Source organism: Stegostoma tigrinum, chromosome 29 (assembly GCF_030684315.1).
Source record: "Stegostoma tigrinum isolate sSteTig4 chromosome 29, sSteTig4.hap1, whole genome shotgun sequence".
NCBI lineage: Eukaryota > Metazoa > Chordata > Chondrichthyes > Orectolobiformes > Stegostomatidae > Stegostoma > Stegostoma tigrinum.
Window position 1 is genome coordinate 9,807,442 of NC_081382.1, and position 18,464 is coordinate 9,825,905.

The 18,464-nt window shown below is 46.3% G+C and overlaps 1 long non-coding RNA gene across 3 annotated transcripts; it reads left to right on the forward strand.

The window, feature by feature from the left end:
• Positions 1-4,528: 4,528 nt before the first annotated feature.
• Positions 4,529-17,421, forward strand: LOC125465222 (uncharacterized). 3 transcript variants are annotated; one of them, XR_007250207.2, is made up of 5 exons: positions 4,529-4,720; positions 5,049-5,122; positions 7,947-8,034; positions 8,750-9,053; positions 11,741-17,421. It is a non-coding gene; the product is annotated as an uncharacterized LOC125465222 (long non-coding RNA). The 3 variants fall into 3 exon arrangements; XR_007250208.2 differs by having other exon boundaries at positions 8,948-9,053; XR_007250206.2 differs by having other exon boundaries at positions 7,947-9,053.
• The last annotated feature ends 1,043 nt before the right edge of the window (positions 17,422-18,464 follow it).

Genomic DNA, 18,464 nt, shown 5'->3' on the forward strand with positions numbered 1-18,464 from the left:
CCCCTGCACTGGGCTCGATCTTCCCCCACACTAGGCTCAATCTCCCCCTGCACTGGGCTCGATCTTCCCCCACACTAGGCTCAATCTCCCTCCGCACTGGGCTCGATCTTCCCCCAACTGGGCTCGAGCTCCCTGGACTCGATTTTCCTGGACTCGATCTCCCCCACACTTGGCTCAATCTCCCCCCGCACTAGGCTCAATCTCCCCCAGCACTGGGCTCCATCTCGCCCCACACTGGGCTCAATATCCCCCTGCACTGGGCTAAATCTCCCCCACACTGGGTTCAATCTCCCCCACACTGGGTTTAATCTCCCCCTGCACTGGGCACAATCATCACCTGCACTGGGCTCAATCTCCCCCAGCATTGGGCTCGATCTCCCCCACACTGGGCTCAATCTCCCCCTGCACTGGCCTCGATCTCCCCCTGCACTGGGCTCGATCTTCCCCCACACTAGGCTCAATCTCCTTCCGCACTGGGCTCGATCTTCCCCCAACTGGGCTCGAGCTGCCTGGACTCGATTTCCCTGGACTCGATCTCCCCCACGCTGGGCTCAATCGCACCCCCGCATTGGGCTCAATCTGCCCCCGCACTTGGCTCGATATCCCCCACACTGGGCTCAATCTCCACCCGCACTGGGCTCGAACTCCCCCACACTGGGCTCAATCTCCCCCCGCACTGGGCTCGATCTCCCCCAAACTGGGCTCAATCTCCCCCCGCACTGGGCTCAATCTCCCCCACACTGGGTTTAATCTCCCCCTGCACTGGGCTTAATCTCCCCCTGCACTGGGCTCAATCTCCCCCTGCACTGGGCTCAATCTCCCTCCGCACTGGGCTCAATCTCCCCCTGCACTGGGCTCAATCTCCCCCCACACTGGGTTTAATCTCCCCGACACTGGGCTCAATCTCCCCCCACACTGGGTTTAATCTCCCCCAGAATGGGTTAATCTCCCCCTGCACTGGGTTTTATCTCCCCCTGCACTGGACTCGATCTTCCCCCACGCTGGGCTCAAATTCCCCCCGCACTGGGCTCCATCTTCTCCCGACCGGGCTCGTGCTCCCTGGACTTGATTTCCCTGGACTCGTTCTCCCCCACATTGGGCTCAATCTCCCCCCGCATTGGGCTCAATCTCCCTCCGCACTGGGCTCGATTTCCCCCCAACTGGGTTCAATCTCCCCCGCACTGGGTTTAATCTCCCCCTGCACTGGGCATAACCATCTCCTGCAATGGGCTCAATCTCCCCATGCACTGAGCTCAATCTCCCCCTGCACTGGGCTCGATCTTCCACCACACTGGGCTCAATCTACCCCCTCACTGGGCTCAATCTCCCTCCGCAATAGGCTCGATCTTCCCCCGACTGGGCTCGAGCTCCCTGCACTCGAAGTTTCCTGGACTCGATCACCCCAAACTGGGCTCAATCTCCCCCCGCATTGGGCTCAATCTCCCCCCACACTGGCTAAACATCCCCCTGCACTGGGCTCAATCTCCCCCCGCACTGGGCTCAATCTCCCCCCGCACTGGGCTCGTCTCCCCCCACACTGAGTTTAATCTCCCCGTGCACTGGGTTTAATCTCCCCCTGCACTGGGCTCGATCTTCCCCCACACTAGGCTCAATCTCCCTCCGCACTGGGCTCGATCTTCCCCCAACTGGGCTCGAGCTCCCTGGACTCGATTTTCCTGGACTCGATCTCCCCCACACTTGGCTCAATCTCCCCCCGCACTAGGCTCAATCTCCCCCAGCACTGGGCTCCATCTCGCCCCACACTGGGCTCAATATCCCCCTGCACTGGGCTAAATCTCCCCCACACTGGGTTCAATCTCCCCCACACTGGGTTTAATCTCCCCCTGCACTGGGCACAAACATCTCCTGCACTGGGCTCAATCTCCCCCAGCATTGGGCTCGATCTCCCCCACACTGGGCTCAATCTCCCCCTGCACTGGCCTCGATCTCCCCCTGCACTGGGCTCGATCTTCCCCCACACTAGGCTCAATCTCCCTCCGCACTGGGCTCGATCTTCCCCCAACTGGGCTCGAGCTGCCTGGACTCGATTTCCCTGGACTCGATCTCCCCCACGCTGGGCTCAATCGCACCCCCGCATTGGGCTCAATCTCCCCCCGCACTTGGCTCGATATCCCCCACACTGGTTTCAATCTCCCCCTGCACTGGGCTCAATCTCCCCCCACACTGGGCTCAATCTCCCCCTGCACTGGGCTCAATCTCCACCCGCACTGGGCTCGAACTCCCCCACACTGGGCTCAATCTCCCCCCGCACTGGGCTCGATCTCCCCCAAACTGGGCTCAATCTCCCCCCACACTGGGTTTAATCTCCCCCACACTGGGTGTAATCTCCCCCTGCACTGGGTTTAACCTCCCCCTGCACTGGGCTAGATCTTCCCCCACACTGGGCTCAATCTCCCCCCACCCTGGGTTCAATCTCCCCCAAACTGGGCTCGATCTTCCCCCACACTGGGCGCAATCTCCTCCAACACTGGGCTAGATCTTCCCCCACACTGGGCTCAATCTCCCCCCACCCTGGGTTCAATCTCCCCCAAACTGGGCTCGATCTTCCCCCACACTGGGCGCAATCTCCTCCAACACTGGGCTCAATCTCCCCCCAGACTGGGCTCAATCTCCCCCCGCACTGGGCTGAATCTCCCTCCGCACTGGGCTCGAGCTTCCCGGACTCGATCTCCCTGGAATCGATCTCCCCGGACTCGATCTCCCCCACACTGGGTTCAATCTCCCCCTGCACTGGGCTCAATCTCTGCCCGCACTAGGCTCAATCTCCCCCTGCACTGGGCACAATCTCCCCCCACACTGGGCTCGATCTCCCCCCACACTGGGCTCAATATACTCCTGCACTGGGCTCGATCTCCCCCTCACTGGGCTCAATCTCCCCCAAACTGGGTTCAATCTCCCGCTGCACTGGGCTCAATCTCCCCCCACATTGGGCTCAATCTCCCTCCGCACTGGGCTCAATCTCCCCCTGCACTGGGCTCCATCTCCCCCTGCACTGGGCTCAATCTCCCCCCGCATTGGGCTCAATCTCCCTCCGCACTGGGCTCAATCTCCCCCAACACTGGGCTCAATCTCCCTCCGCACTGGGCTCGATCTTCCCCCGACTGGGCTCGAGCTCACTGGACTCGATTTCCCTGGGCTCGATCACCACGACACTGGGCGCATTCTCCCCCTGCATCGGACTCAATCTCCCTCCACACTGGACTTTATTTCCCCACACTGGGTTTAATCTTCCCCTGCACTGGGATTAATCTCCCCCTGCACTGGGCTCAATCACCCCCCACACTGGGCTGAATCTCCCCCTGCACTTGGCTCGGTCTTCCCCAGCACTGGGCTCGAGCGCCCTGGACTCGGTTTTCCTGGACTCAATCTCCCGACACTGGGTTCAATCTCCCCCCGCATTGGGCTCAATCTCCCTCCGCACTGGGCTCAATCTCCCTCTGCACTGGGCTCAATCTCCCCCCGCACTGGGCTCAATCTCCCCCACACTGAGTTCAACCTCCCCCTGCACTGGGCTCCATCTCCCCCACACTGGGCTCAATCTCCCCCCGCATTGGGCTCAATCTCCCCCCGCACTGGGCTCAATCTCCCCCACACTGGGTTCAATCTCCCCCTGCACTGGGCTCGATCTCCCCAACATGGGGCTCAATCTCCCCCCGCACTGGGCTCAATCTCCCCCTGCACTGGGCTCGATCTCCTTAACACTGGGTTTAATCTCCCCTGCACTGGGGTCAATCATCTCCTGCACTGGGCTCAATCTCCCCCTGCACTGGGCTCAATCTCCCCCTGCACTGGGCTCAATCTCCCCCATACTGGTTTCAATCTCCCCCTGCACTGGGCTCAATCTCCGCCCGCACTAGGCTCAATCTCCCCTTGCACTGGGCTCAATCTCCCCCCGCACTGGGCTCGATTTCCCCCCGCACTGGGCTCAATGTCCCCCTGCACTGGGCTCGATCTCCCCCACACTGGGCTCAATCTCCCCCCACACTGGGCTCAATCTCCCCCTGCACTGGAGTCAATCGCCCCCCGCAATGGGCTCAATCTCCCCCACACTGGGTTTAATCTCCCCCTGCACTGGGCTCAATCTCCCCCCGTACTGGGCTCAATCTCCCCCAACACTGGGCTCAATCTCCCCCCCCCCCCCCGCACTGGGCTCGATTTCCGCCGACTGGGCTCCAGCTCACTGAACTCGATTTCCCTGGGCTCGATCTCCCCTCACACTGGGTTTAATCTCCCCCTGCACTGGACTCAATCATCTCCTGCACTGGGCTCAATGTCCCCCCGCACTGGGCTCAATGTCCCCCCGCACTGGGTTTAATCTCCCCCTGCACTGGGCTCAATCTCCCCCCGCACTGGGCTCAATCTCCGCCCGCACTGGGCTCAATCTCCCTCCGCACTGGCCTCAATCTTCCTCCGACTGGGGCTCGAGCTCCCTGGACTCGATTTCCCTGGACTCGATCTCCCCTGCGCTCGCAGGGCTCGATCTCCCCCCGTGCTGGTCTTGATCTCTCTGGGCTCAGACTCCCTGGGCTCAGTCTCCCTTGCACTGGGCTTGATCTCCCTGTACTCGATCTCCCCTGCGCTGGACTCCCTCGCACCGGGCTGTATCTCTGCTGCGTTGCACCAAAGTGGACTCCGTCCACTACTGTCGGTAGAAAGAAACGTTCAGACCCGCTAGAAGATGCTGATCTCTCCAAAGAAGGTAAGTATATTAAAGTAGGAAAAGAAATCTGCGAAAGTTAAAAAAGTAAAAGCGGACTGAACGGATGAGCTGTGGGTAGGAGCCTGCACGCTACACTGATACTCCACACGTCATAGTACATTTGAATAGATGTGTTCTTCCTGAAGATTCTTATTAATAGTCCAATTTTTTACATCTTCTTGGTTATTGTTCAAACAATGATAAAATTTCACTTCTGTTGTGATCTAGAATGACTCGCTCGTGCAGCACAGAAACTGGCTATTGGGGGGAAAAAAGCAGTCCACAAAAACTTCATGTCTTTAAACTGCTGTTACCTTTCTTCATCCAGCTTTATCACCAGAACCTTCCCTTTCTCCCCTGATGAGATTAACCAATCTCTTCTTAAAAGAATCCCTACTTCAGGTACGCTTTAGTTTCTAGAAGTGTATTATATATTTGCCATTTGATTTTGTGCTGACTATCATGTTGCCAGCCTCTGGTTTTCATTTATCACATAAGTAGAAAGATCCATTGTTCGCTCTATCAAAACATTAAACGATTTGAAAGACTTGTATTAAGTCAGCTCACAGCATTCTCTTTATAAGAACCTGTTCATTATCTCTAGATATGCATTGTTTTCCTGTTATTATCCTTGGAAAATGCATCTTTTTTAATAGTGTGGCAGTCAGAATTGTATGCAATATGCCAGCTACAGCAGAGTTTAAGATTCTGTTTTAGGTTTAGCTCAATCGATCTTTGTTTCAATTTTATTCTTCTGGAAATGAATCTGAGTGCTGAGTTCACTTTTCTCCAGCCCCTGTTAACCTACGGTAGTGCTTTTAGGTAATTTGTGAATTTGCATTTAAGGCTCCAGTAGCTCCTTCACACCGTTCATGCTGAGCTTTTCTTTTAGTAACTTGTAAAACTGGTCTCCAGAATTGCTTCATGTTGGAGTAAATTTGGGAATAGCCCCTGCTGTCTGCCAATGAGGTCTGTAATGAACTGATTTCCTTACCGTTCCTCTCCTGGTTTTCAACTTCTCAAGCGGCAAGCAATTCAGCACTCAACGTCAATGTGTAAATGTATATAATTAGATAAAATCATTTACCGACAGTTCAGGCAAAATTTTAATCAATTCGTTTTCAATGTAGCCCTAATTTATTTTAATCCTGCCTGTATGATATCCAACATTGTATATATGATATCCATCCTATACGATAACATATAGAGAAACCAGAATGTGGCAGCACATCATTTGGTCAAATCATTTAATCGTGGTATTTATTTTCCACCAGAGTATTTCAGTAAATAGGCTTTAAGGGTCAAATGGTACTTCATAATGTGAAAATAGACTTAACTCATGACCTGTGTATCGTGTAAGACATGATTCTGTCCATTTCTCCATATTATAAATTGTGCCAGTTTAGAAATTCAATGTCTCTTAATGAGAATGGTGGTTCACTATTTTATTATTTGTTCAAGCTTATGAATTCATTGTAAAACATATTATCCCTTTGCACTATTTATAATAAATCCATTAATGACAATTTGGAAAACATTATCTTGAAGAGTATTGGTGTCTGTGGCACAGACAAAAATAATTCATAGCCTCAAGCATAAATTATGTGAATGTTCCCTTCATTATCTGGAGCCATGTTTTAATACCACTATATCTTGGATGGCAGTGGAATATATTACAATGCTGTCAACTACAAAAGGAATTCAAAGGTCTTCTAAATGTGGTTTATTGATGGGAAAAGGCAGTTAAATGCATAAATCAAATGAGTAAAAAATTTGGTCAGGTGTTTGAAACAATTTTTACTTTAAATCATAACAATGCTGAAAGAATGGTTTCGTAAAGCTTGATGCTATTTTATATTGTTGCTTATGTAAGCAGTATATCCTAGCAAATTAAGCCAGGTTCAAAGACCACATGCAATATCGAGTTGTAACCCTGCATTGTGCCAATTCAGGCTTTTTAACAGATGTAGATGGAAAGTGTCATAAGTTGCCATAAGGAATAGCACCAAAAGATCTAAGCTAACTTGCCCCTGCTAGTCTCACACAAGAGTTAGCAAATTAAGATTTTTTCACCCAAAACATGAACTGCTGTGGAAACCAGCCATTTGTAATTTGTAATAAAGCAAAGCAAATGAACTCAATGAAGAATGATTCAAAAGATGCAGTGATGCGACAAACTGAAATGACCTCAACATGGAAGGTTTGAGTTATAAAGAAAGGCTCGGATAAGTTATGACTTTTCGACTGGAGTCCAGGAGGGTGAGAGTCGACCTTATAGAAGTTTATAAAATAATTCGGGGTATAGATGGAGTGAATGGTAGTTGTCTTTTTGCGAGGTTGGAGGACTTCAAGACTACGGAGCGCATTTTTAAGGTGAGAGGAGCGAGCTTTAAAAAAGACATGGGGGCAACTTTTTTTACGCAGAGGGTGGTTCGTGTGTGGAATGAACTTCCTGAGGAAGTGGTGGATGTAGGTTGAATTACAATGTTCAAAAGACATTTGGATAAGTATATGAACAGGAAAGGTTTGGAGGGATATGATTCAGGAGGAGACCAATGGACTTAGTTTAGTTTGGGATTATGTTCAGCAGGGACTGGTTGGACCAAAGGAACTGTTTTCATGCTGTATGGCACTATGACTCCATGAACTGAGGGATGATGTGGCCGAAGAGTTTGATTTCTTTAAACTGGGAGATGAGTATAGAACAAGCCTAGTAGCGCTCTCTCTTCCATGAACATTGTGGTTTTGTTTTCATGTAGATAGGGTTTATTTTAGCTTTTGTTTGTTCCTGATAAATGGCTCAAGCAACACGCAATCTAGGGGTTGCGTTTGTAAGTTTGTCAAGCTAAGAAATCTTAGAAGTCTTACGAAAAATTGAAATGTCATGCAATACCCTCAAGAGGGTTCTGTTATGAAGCTGCAGTTGAGGGGCATTATTTGGGCAATGATGAAGTAATATTTCACTTGTTTGATGAATACTATTCATCACAAATAAATAATTTGTCGACAGTTGATTTACAAAATGCTAATAATCCCATTAAATTCAAAATGTACTCCTGTGAGGCAAATGGCTGCTGTGATGCAAACAGTAAAATGCCTCCCACACTTCATTGAATGGAAAAAAACTTTGAAACATTGCAAGAGTGTGAAAGACATATTTAAAATGTGTGTGTTATTTTCCCGTCAGCGTTCCTGTGCATCAAGTGACTTCATGTCTTTTTCGCAGAGTTAGCAAAATGAGGACTCAAGGCGTGCTGTGCAGCTGGATCACCTGATTCAAGGAAAATCTTGCCTGAGGCTGAACGATAAAGCATGTGAGTTACATTTCTAAATTAGACTCGTTCCAGAGGCCGCTCTAAAAGTGGCCACTAGGTGGTGAGATGAGGACTTTGCTTTGACTTCAGGTAATTGCTTTTGGCTGTCATGATCACCGAGATCGAGCACATCACCGGGGAGAGATTGTGCCCAATATGGGAGAGAGATTGACCCCTATGTTGTACAGAAAATGAACTTATTGCAGTGGAGAGATCAAGCCGTGTGTGGGATAGAGATCAAGCCTAGTGGAGGAGAGATATTGAACCCTATGTGGGAGAGAAATTGAGCCCAGTGTAGGAGCAAGATTGAGCCTGGTGCAGGGGAGAGATCCAGCCCAGGGTGGGAAAGAGATCGAGCCCAGTTGGGAGACAGAGCGAGAACTCCTGGGGAGAACTCAGCGTGGAGCGGTTGCAAGCTCATGGCCAAAGAAGGACTTTAATTAGGAACTTTTAACTTTATTTCTTATTTATTACTTTATACCGAGATGAATTGTAATGCTGAACTTACAACTTATTTCTTTTTTCCACTTTTTACTGACAATTTTATACCTAGATACCTTGCACGTAAGATGGTGCTACGAATGGTAATGTTATAAACTTTTCAGTGCACTCCTGTACCCCTACACTTGAGTACATGTGACTATAAAACCTCATTCTAAACACGCAAGTCAATTGAATGCTCAAACTGTTTACAAAACGTGTTTTCCTTCCTCAGCCTTTTAATTTCCCGTTGTCTGTAATATCTCGTCATTATGTACAAGCGGAACACCACCAGGAAGTGAATATACATTGGGGACACACGTCAACCAGCTGCGTCATGATTTTAGAAAGAATTGAAGTAAAGTCTTGGCTGTTATTGGATGAACATTATTTTTTAACCACCAAACTCTAACTTATTTCCTTCATTTTAAAGAGTCTTATATATCTGATCCAGGTTATGCTCCTGTTCTGATATTTACACAATGTTCCAGTGCACTCACAGCCAAACCTTATGCACTTCCTCCCAACAACTAAATCCGGTAAGAAAAATAAAACAACTCGAACTGAATAACCTTGTGACCAGATTTGTGACTGTCATTCGAGTTATGGTGTGAACTGTTGGGCTGGGGTGGACAAAGTCCGAAGTTTCATAATACTAGGTTATAATCCAAGAGGTTTATTTAAAATCACAAGCTGTCAGTGTGCTGCTGCTTCAGTAGAATAAATGTTCTTCTCCTGATGAAGGAACATTGTTCGAAAAGCTTTGGAATCCCTGCAGTGTGGAAACAGGCCCTTTGGCACAACAAATCCACACTGAACCACAGAGCATCCCACCCAGACCTATTCCCCTATTACCCACCTAATCCATACATCCTTGAACACTGGGCAATTTATCATGGCCAATCCACCAAGCCTGCACATCTTTGCACTGTGGGAGGAAACCAGAGCACCTGAAGGAAACCCACACTGACACAGGGAGAACGTGCAAACTCCATGCAGACAGCTGCCCGAGGGTGGATTGAACCTGGGTCCCTGGTGGTGTGAGGCTGCAGTGCTAACCACAGAGCCACTGTGCCGCCCTAATTAATATATTACCTGGTTTCATGAGACTTCAGACTTTGCCATATTAGATGCCACTTGGTTACGTACAGTGAGTGGCGATGCATTCAAACAAATAAAAATGAATATCTAATCTGTCCAGTAACGAGGAGTCAAAATCTAGAATTAAATGGAAGAATACAGGCAGAGATACAGACCAAGAAAACCTTGCACGTCAAACAGATGTTCACCTGCACATCTGCTAATGTGGTATACTGTATCCGCTGTACCCGATGTATCCTCCTCTACATCGGGGAAACCAAGCGGAAGCTTGGGGACCGTTTTGTGGAACATCTATGCTCGGTTCACAACAAATGTGTGCACCTTCCAGTCGTGAACCACTTCAACTCCCCCTCCCACTCCTTCGACAACATATCTATCCAGGGCCTCCTCCAGTGCCACAATGCTGCCACCCAAATGTTGCAGGAACAGCACCTCATATTCCACTTGGGAACGCTGCAGCCCAATGGTATCACTGTGGATTTCACAAAGAACAAGGAAAATTACAGCACAGGAACAGGCCCTTCGGCCCTCCAAGCCTGCGCCGATCAAGATCCACTGTCTAACCTGTCATCTATTTTCTAACGGTCTGTGTCCATTTGCTCCCTGCCCATCCCTGTACCTGTCCAAATATATCTTAAAAGATGCTAATGTGTCTGCGTCTACCACCTCCGCTGGCAACGCGTTCCAGGCGCCCACCACCCTCTGTGTAAAGAACTTTCCACGCATATCTCCCTTAAACTTTCCTCCTCTCACTTTGAACTCATGACCCCTAGTAATCGAATCCCCCACTCTGAGAAAAAGCTTTTTGCTACCCACCCTGTCTATACCCCTCATAATTTTGTAGACCTCAATCAGGTCCCCCCTCAATCAAGCTTCAAAATCTCTCCGGCCCTGACTGTATCCCAAAACCAGCCCAGCTCGTCCCCACCTCCCTAATCTGTCCGTCCTTTCTCCCACCTCAACCCCCAACCCCGCTGCCTACCTACCAGCCTCGTCCCCGCCTCCTTGACCTGTCCGTCTTCCCTGGACTGACCAACAACCACCCTAACACCCCACCTACACTTACCTTTACTGTCTCCATCCCCGTCTCTTAGACCTATCTGTCTCCTCTCCACCTAGCTGCTCCTTTATCCATCTTCCATCCACCTCCCCCTCTCTCTCTCTATTTATTTCAGAATGACCTTCCCCTCCCACATTTCTGAAGAAGGGTCCAGATCTGAAACGTCAGCTTTCCTGCTACTTTGGTGCTTCCTGGCCTACTGTGTTCATTCAGCTCCACACCTTGTTATACAGGAGATACATATCTTTTTTTACCTTTTAATACTGGTACAGCATTGTTGCAGTAATTAAAGATATGAACCATCACTGATTATGGAGCTTTTTATGAGCGAACAATGTCAAATGCAGTGGTAGGTAAAAGGTATCGCTTTACTTCCAGTGGAGCTGTGATGTCATGGTGATGACCAGGATACACAATCTTTGGATACACTGGAGATTTCATATTGAATATGCAAAGTTAGATTCTGCTGAACATCAACCATTTATTGAGTCATACAGTCAGGGAGCACAGAAACAGACTCTCCTCTTCAACCAATCCACACTGACATTCATCCCAAGCTAAACTAGTCTCACCTGCTTGTGTTGTGGCCTATTTCCCTCCAATTCATGAACTTATCCAAATGTCTTTTAAACATTGTAACTGTACCTGCATTCAACACTTGCACTAGCAGTTCATTCCAAACATGAACCACTCTCTGTGTGACAAAGTTGCCCCTCATATACTTTTTGAAATCTTTCTCCTCTCACTTTAAAAGTATACCCCCCAGTTTTGGACTCTCCTATACTAGGGAGAACATCCTTGTCATTCATCTTATCTACATCCCTCATGATTTTGTTAACCTCAATAATATCACACTTAAAACCCCAACACTCCAGAGAAAAAAGTCCCAGTCTTTCCAGTCTATTTTTATATGTCAAACCCTCTATTCCTGGCAACATCATGGTAAATCTTTTCTGAACCTTTTCCAGTTTAATAATATGCTTCTTAGTATTTGACTTGAGACAAGATATTAGTGAGCTCAAGGATTTTTTTTACATGCTCAGGAGATTGTTTTCTTCTTTTCAGAATGCTGTTAACAGCAAGATAAAGCACAACCTCTGCCAATGAAGAATCCTAATACAAGACACAGGAGTATGCAATCTATTGAATTACTGTTGACTATGATGTACTTCAGCTACTGCAAGTACAAATCAGAGATTCTGCCTGGAGGTTTGTCACCCATCATTTGCAGCAGCTAAATTTTTTAGCAGTATACTTTGAGTTTGTTTGAGGGGACGAAATAACAGTGTGGATTCAAAATGTTCACTCTGCTTTCTTCGCACGGATGCTGCCAGACCTGTTGAGTTTTGTTAGCAATTTCTGTTGTTGTTTTAGGAGAGTAGTAGGATTCAGTCGGGACCATAAATGTAGTCTATGTGTGGACCTGGAAGATATGGAATACTGTCCTCAATGAATACTTTATGTAGGTCTTCACCATAGTAAAGGATGACACATCAAGGTGGAGGACTATGAAATATTCTAAGAAATTAACATCTGTAGAGAAGAGGTACAGATAGGTCTCACAGCCTTAAAAATGGATATATCTACAGGCCCCATTGAGGGTGGTAAAGGCGGAGATATCAACAGCTTTGGCAACAATTTTCAAATCTTCTCTGGGCACAGGAGAGGTGACAGAGAACTGAAGGACTGCTAACGTTGTTCCATTATTAAAACCAGGAGGAAGGGATAGACGAGACAATTGCAGGCTAACCACTCTAACATCGATGTTGGGGAAGACATCAAAAAGAATAATGAGGGACATAACATACCTGTACTTGGAGAGACATGGATTATTGTGGTTGGTTGGCTCGCTGAGCTGGTTTGTTTTTTTTGTGGGTTTTCATTACCCTGCTGGGTAACATCATCAGTGCAGCCTCTGATGAAGCGCTGTTGTGTTTTCCCGCCTGGTATTTAAACTCTGGGGCCATTGAGCTGGATTACCTCAATTCAGGTTTCTCTTTGCCGTGGTGTATATATAGAGTTTAGCTCTATGTGTTTGTTGATGCCCTTCTTAGTTTAGAGCCAGGCCTCTAGGAATTCCCGTGCTTGTCTCTGCTCGGCCTGTCCCAAGATCAGGACAACAGCGCTTCATCAGAGGCTGTACTAATGGTATTTTTGGATAATGGTGATACAGGGTAATGAAATGTTACGGAACAACGAACCACCTCGGTGTGTGAACCGGCCACTACATCCACAACCTGAGCTACAAATCTACTGTAAAACCTTAGAGGCATGGATTAATTAAGGACAGTCAGCATGGATTTGTTAAGGGAAGGTCATGGATGACCAATTCAATTAATTTTTTTGAAGAGGCCACCAGGACTTTTGATGAGGCTAATGTGCAATTGCTGTAGTCTACGTAGATCCAAACTTGGCCGGGAGGCAGAAAACAGACGATGATGGTTGAGGGATGGTTCTGTGACTGGAATTATGTTTCCAGTGGGGTTTTGCAGGGCTCAGTGTCGGTGCCCTTGCTGTTTGTGATATACGCTAACGATTTGGACTTAAACGTGAAGAACACGATCAACAGACTTGTGGATGTCACAAATAAGTGGTAAGATGATAAATAATGAGGAAAAACTGCAGGAGCACATCAATAGACTGATTAGACAGCAGAGCACCGGCAAATGGAATTTAATCCTGAAATATGTGAGGTAACACATTTGGGAAGAAAAGGCAAAGGATTACACTGTGAATGGTAGGATTCAAAATATAATAAAGATCCACAGACCTTTGAAAGTAGCGGGGCAGTTAGGTAAGTGTTTAAGAAAGCATATGTGATTCTTGTCTTTGTTCGCTGAGCTAGAGAATACAAGTGTAAGGAAATTCTGTTGACACAGTATAAAATGCTAGTTATTCAACTCAATGCTTGCTCCAAAGGAACTCCATGTCGAACACCACACATCAACATCTCACGGCATAGTCCATGGGCACTACACCTATCCCATGTCTACAGAGATTGGCATCTAATATGTACCAGTTTCTAAGAACCCTCATGACACATCTCCATTTACAATATACTCCTTCAATTCAATGCTGCAGTTAGGGTGAGACCAGCAAGTATCATTGTAATCCTGTAGCAAGGATTAGGGATATGCTCAGGGACATGCACCCAGCTCCTGGGATAGACCAGCATCAATCTTTGGGCTCTTTGCTTGTTGTCACGGACCTCACTCTGAGACTGACCTGAATGGTCACATTATTCCTGAGTTACCTTTCATTGGCTTTTATCACTTTACCCCATCAGCCAGAGACATCTATCAGGCTCATATCGCTTCTGTCTTTCCTTGGAATTTAGGATGGACACATAGGAAGAAAACCAGTCATGATTGTCAACAGGCCAACGTCAAGATAAGCAGAGTAGATTCCGATGAGGAGCTCCTGACGCAGTAAGTCATGGGCAGCCCCGATACCAATCCGGGGGCTTCAAAACGGACATCACTTGACACAGAGTCAGGATGCTGTCTATGTAAGGGGTCAAGAGCTGAATGTTGGATATGCCACCATCCACCCGAAGTCTTTCTGCCTTATAGTGGCTGCTTTCTTCCTGGACTGTGGGGGACATGCCCAGCAGCACCTTCATGTCCATGCCCACAAAGTGATGCCCTTTATTCCATATCAGGGGCTAATTTCAGGAGGCGTGCAGATTAGCTCCTGACTGACAATGTTCATCTGGGTACACAACAGGCTTTTAAAGATGGCACAGGCACTAGGGAATGCAGTGAATTCCAGGATGACTGCTGAGTAGCAATTCATTCTGAAAATGCTATGTGGCAAAATAGTGCTGGAACCAGATATGACGGGGTCAAGGTTAATGAGATAGGTTTGGTAGGATGTGGTGACAGAACTCATTAGAACTAATAGTGAAACCCTTCCAAAAACTGTGCAATTGGAACTCAATGTCTCAGACATCAATGGAAGATATTCCACTCTCATATCAGTGAACGTTAACAGCCCCTGTTTCATAGATACTGGATACAGGAGATGGGAGGACAGGCTATTTCCAGAACCTTACACACTTGACTCCCAGTTCTATGTGATTTGACGTTACCATGTCATAACTGCTTAAACATGTGCTCAGTTGCAATAATTCCTCCGCATACCTGAACTTGGAAATAGATTTCTTCCTCTTCAGTTGTCATTGGATCAATTGCTAGAACAGCCTTCCTAACTATGGATAAATAAACTACCATCTTCTTAAAAACAGGCAGGGAGAGACTTTGTCTTTGTTGCAATTGTACCAGCCTCCATCTCTTCCTCTGGCAGCTCATTCCATACATGTGCACCCTCAGCATAAAATGTTACTCCATAGGTCCCTTTTAAATCTTACCCTTTTCATCTTAAATCTGCAACCTCTAGTTTGGGATTCCCCTACCTTCAGGAAAAGACCTTGTCTATTCACCCTATCGATGCCCTTCATGATCTTATAAGGTCACTCCTCAGCCTCCATTGTGCCTGGGATAATAGCCCCAGTCTAATCAGTCTCTCTCAGTACCTCACACTCCCCAATCCTGGCCACATCCTTGTAAATCTTTTCTGAACCCTTTCAAGTTTAATAACATCCTTCCCATAACAGGGAAACCAGGGTTTCATCATTCCAAGTTCCATGATATATTGTAACTTCTCTGATAGATCATCTCATGAATTCAAGTATCGCCAGCTCATATTGTAAATCTTAGCATCAGTGGAATAAAACATGCATAAACGTTTGTTTCCTGAAAATATGAAATATTGTAACCAATTTATTTCATGAGGAGTACTATAGATGATTGGTGTTAAATCACTGTAAACTCCCTACAAGGTATTTCACTCATATATTTTTTGTTTCATTTTTGATGAGGCATCAGTTCAGCAAGAAATATTTTTATTCATAAAGGAAATTGCTGGCAATATGTCTCTGGAATTGAACAGTGTCTGGTGACTCAGCAAACTCCCATATGTAGGAGGAGTGACAGCAAATAAGCACTACACTACTCTTTAAATAAGTACCAGCTCAGCTGTCAACTATCCTTCTTGATCCTTCACTTGAAATTATATAGTCTGGTTCTTACTTGAAATGTGGCTACAGTATCCTCTGAAAAAGCTGCAAATAGAATGGTTACATTTCTGAGTGTGTGAAGAAGAGCATGCTCTATATTTCCCTTTGTGCTGTTGAATGTAGGCTATTAGGTAACATTTATTTTACCATGAATCTGCCCTCCCTCTATACACTACTTTCCATTTAATTTGTGACTGACAACTTTAATTTTAAGTCAGCTTTTCCAAAAATGAAATCGTCGACAACAAGATGTGCACAACACTGACAGTACTCCCCATGGTGGTCACTGCTCAGAGACCAGCAAGACTGTTGGTTGGAGATGTGTCAATCTTTTGAATATTCTCAATTCTGTTGCCTAGTTCTTACTCAGTCCTAAACACACTGTACAAATTCCGAGCCTCGCAAATTTCAGATTGTTTTATGCAAAAAAAATCTGCTGTGAAGACCCCAAGTCAAATGGCAAACTGACTGTATTGCTCGAGTTACTATTCAGACACAAAATACTCTTGCGTTTAGCTATTTCCCTTGTAGCTTCATGACAGTTTATTTGAACTCAAGATGACACTAAAGCCTCTCTAATTATTTTAAATATTGTTTTGCCACATATTCCAAATTCATTCCCTGTCTACACAGGAATTATATATGTGTCAAAAAAATTCTGTGCCACCTCAGTGTTGCATAATTTCTTTTAATGAGCAGGTTTTATTTGAACGTGCTGCCTCTCTTATGGAATTGTCCATTCTATCATCAGTAAAGTGTGATTAGAGAAGCATTACATGAACAAATACAAAGACAGTCATGTATCAGGCTTTGAACTGAACTATTTAGCAATTAAGGAAAGACAATGAGTTGCTGGGGAAATGAATAAAGAAGATGTTATTTTCAAATTGTTTTTGTCGTGATTGTAACGAGGTCAGCCAGGTTGACCTCATAGAATATGAATTCCCTGACTAGGGCAGTTAATGTGGTCCAATTAGGGAAACCTGGCTGGCAGATAAAAAGAGGAGTGTCAGAGGTTTTGCTCACTCTGAGGGAGCTGGATCAGTGTTAAGGACTCTCCATGTATAAATAAAGGGTGATTTGGTGGCCAGCCTCCCTTTGAGTTATTTCAATAGCAATGTGAGAAAAGCATGCTCCTGAAGAAATTCACTTGCAGTAGTCATCTTTGAGTTGGAATATGCACTTCTGTCATCTTGTTGTGATTTGGAAAGTTTGATTTGTTTGTTCCTGCTATCAAAGACTGGATTCAATATGTGGAAAGAATGTATTTTTGTTTTCCAGGCAAATGACATTGGGGCAGATGAAAAGCAATGAGTAATTCTCCTGACAACTTGTGGATCTGCAGCTTTTTCAGTTATTAGGAGCCTATGTGTCCCTGAGGCACCAGATACTAAAACCTTTCAAGAGTTGGTGGATTTAGTTAAGGAATATGATGGCCACAAGCCTCCTTTAATTCTGACACACTGTCAGCTTTATTCAATTCAAGAACCAGGGGAATCCATATCAGGATTTTTGACTATGTTAAGATGACTGGCAGAAGCACATGTCTTTAACCCTTAGAAGCTCAGAGACTGGTTGGTATGTGGTATTAATGATGTAACTATGTAAAATCACTGGTTAACTAAAGCTCAACTGGACTTCAAACAGGCACTATAACTGGCTTAGAGATAACAGGGTGTAGAGCTGGATGAATGCAAGTGGCCTCCTGCTCCTAAGATGCTGCTTGGCCTGCTGTGTTCATCCAGCTGCACACCCTGTTATATCGGATTCTCCAGCATCTGCAGTTCCTATTATCTCCACTACAACTGACTTTATCATTGGGAAATGGGGCATGTGGAGTATATGAGTTGCAGGTTATACTGATGGAAGTAGGAACCCTCACCAGTCTGACTGAGCTGGCGGAACACCATGTGAGTGAAGACAATTGCATAGTCTCACTCAGCACATGTCCTGAACAGAGGCGCTCTGGGTCAGCCCACAGCAAAATCCCAAAACAAATTCAAGCCTTGGCCAAATGGTTAAAATTTTCTTCAAAATTTGGGCCAGCAAACGATTGTAGTTGTTGCAGGTGTGTGGACTCCAGACAATAAAAGTGTCCCACTAATCCTAAATTGAGTAAGAGATCTCATAGGCCAGTATTGTGAAGACTGCACACCCTAGAAAGTCCACCTATATCTGGTTTGGGACAGTTAAATTGTTTAGCAACATCTAAAATAGACGTCTGGTTAAATGGTCACCTGGTTCTACTCGAGGTCGATACGTGTGCAGATGTATCTGTGATTACAGAACCAGGCTTTAATAAAATTCACTGTGGATGTCAACCCTTAAGTTTGCATGAGACCTCAGCTAGACAGAGCTCATACAGGGAAATCTTCACAAATTAAGGGTGCAATTTCGGTTCCTGTTTCTTACGTGAAGCATTTGGTTAGGTTACTAGCGATTGTGGTAAAAGGCTTGGGCCCAAGCTTGATTGGGGTGGAATTGATTGAGGACGATTTAGTTAGATTGGCTCAACATCTTTCAATTAGAAAATGGCTGCCTAAGTGAATCCTAATTAAATATCCAGAGGTTGTTCAGGAAGGTCTAGCGACTAATCAAAGGAGATAAGGCCATCTTACATGTTGACCAGGAAGCAATTACATGATTCTGCAAGGCCTGCCCAGTGCCATTTGGGCAAAAGTAGAGGCAGAAACCATGAAGCTGGGAAGTGGT